The following is a 1,943-nucleotide window of genomic DNA, read 5'->3' as shown; positions in this document are numbered from 1 at the left end:
GAGTTAGCGTGTTTTTGTAGTTGCACTGGCACCGTTATATATCATTTTTGTTTGTGCAAGTGATGCCGATGCGGCGCGTTGTAGCTCGCTGGCTGCACGCGCGTTCTGGACGAAGCCTACGCACTATTAGCCGGCTGGCAGAGTATATATAGTCGAATGGGAGCCCGGAGTTGAAATGTCTCCCGAATCCCTTAGCAGGGTCCTTAGAGCGACGAAGTGGGGCCCCGTTGGCGAAAAGGGCTCCATATGCCCTGATTTGGCCCACTCCTGGATGAAATACTGGCCACGTCATTGACTGCAATCAAGAGGCCTGGGCGATTTCTTACTTCCAAACGCAATTTTTCTCGCAAATGTACAAACAATAATGTACTGAGCTGAGAACGGAGAAGCAAACTCGGGTGAGAGGCGTACAGTTCACAGGTCAACGGGCAAGCCTTACGACCCTGTGTTTTCCGAATGCTACACAGATCTGCAGTAGCAATAACAGGAGCACTGCGCTCACAGGTCGACCGGTACCAACCATATCCTAGTGGCCGTTGAGTCGTGCACACGTCCGGTTACCTCGGTGACATTACTCGCGCCGCGCGTGCAAAACACCACGGTAATATGATTCCAATACCTTCAGCATCCAAACGATGCAAACCTTGCAGAGGCTAACATATTCATGAGAGGCCACACGGCAGATCCATCGTCGCAGATTTTGACGAGGCACGGTGGTGAAAGGCATACACTTAGTTTGGCAGTACAGAGCAGATATTATCACTGTTGAGCCGAACACCGTTCCGAAACCGACAACTTTCTTATAGTGTATACCAATGCATGCTCTATAACGTTGTGTAACCAGCATTTCATGCAAGCTCGATTGTTTACGACATATGAGCTCATAACGCATGTTTTGGCAGCGCGAACACAATGTGAAGAGTGTCACTGGGCCTTGCGTCCAGCACCGGTTTCGCATTTGTCCATTCCATGTTGCGTCACATATAGCATCGGGTCACCCGATGCTTGAAATGTCATCGTTTGCCGCTGAGTGCTTTGACTATAGATTGTCTGGTGCTTTTTTAGAGAATGTTTAGCTGTGCCGTTCCGGCAAATGGTTCGCACACAGATTAGGTGGCAATACCGCTGTAGTGTATTCAGAGATTGCATAAAAGTATGGATGGGAATAGCTATAACACACTTCTGATCGATTTGCGACGTTGCCACCAAAAACAATGCGGTCACTTTTTCATCTCGTAAAGGGAATTACCTAATTGCACAGGCTTTGTCGGGCACCCCAGCTAGTCGGGCTATCCGGGCAGCAGGCCGGGCATCCCAGCTATATTAAGAGGGAAACTCCGTTATTTGGCCGTTAATGACACGTGGGTCGTTGGTGGTAGAGTCCGCAACCCTACGTTTGAAATTCACGTACGAAAAAGTTTTATGCATTACTGGTACAGACCGCACCTCTGTCCAGGTGGGGCGGACAGCTATTCTGCCCCATATGGCCTGCATCAGCTGAAATTTATCGCCGGAGCGGCAAAGTGGCAATATGTCTTCCTTTCCCGAGATCCCCGGCAGTGCTGGTGCGCGAACAACACTGTTGAGTACGGCAGCAATCATGGTGTTGAATGTTATTCCCGTCATGTGTGGGGGAGTGCAAGCTTGCTCGTGGAACTAGGTGCAAAATGACCCGTTCGCAGGCCAAGACTGTCGGCTCTGTGTCATTTGAAACTTATGAGGCCGGTGTGGAATGCTTTCCAGAAAAATTTTGATTTCTCGGTTCGCATTTTAAAAAAGCGGGGCAACATTTTACCACTGTGTCCCACAAAACTATCCCAGGTCATGGGACCATTTTATTGCCATGTTCATCAAACACTGTTGCCCGCTGATAGCCAAGCACACAATACAATCATCGGAAAACAAAATGCTTGTCACCAGTTTTGATGTCTTTATTCATTACA

The sequence above is a fragment of the Pollicipes pollicipes genome, unplaced genomic scaffold, assembly GCF_011947565.3.
Source record: "Pollicipes pollicipes isolate AB1234 unplaced genomic scaffold, Ppol_2.1 Scaffold_2555;HRSCAF=2994_pilon_pilon_pilon, whole genome shotgun sequence".
Taxonomy (NCBI): domain Eukaryota; kingdom Metazoa; phylum Arthropoda; class Thecostraca; order Pollicipedomorpha; family Pollicipedidae; genus Pollicipes; species Pollicipes pollicipes.
The sequence above is the reverse complement of the archived record's forward strand: the minus strand, read 5'-3'. Positions refer to the sequence as shown.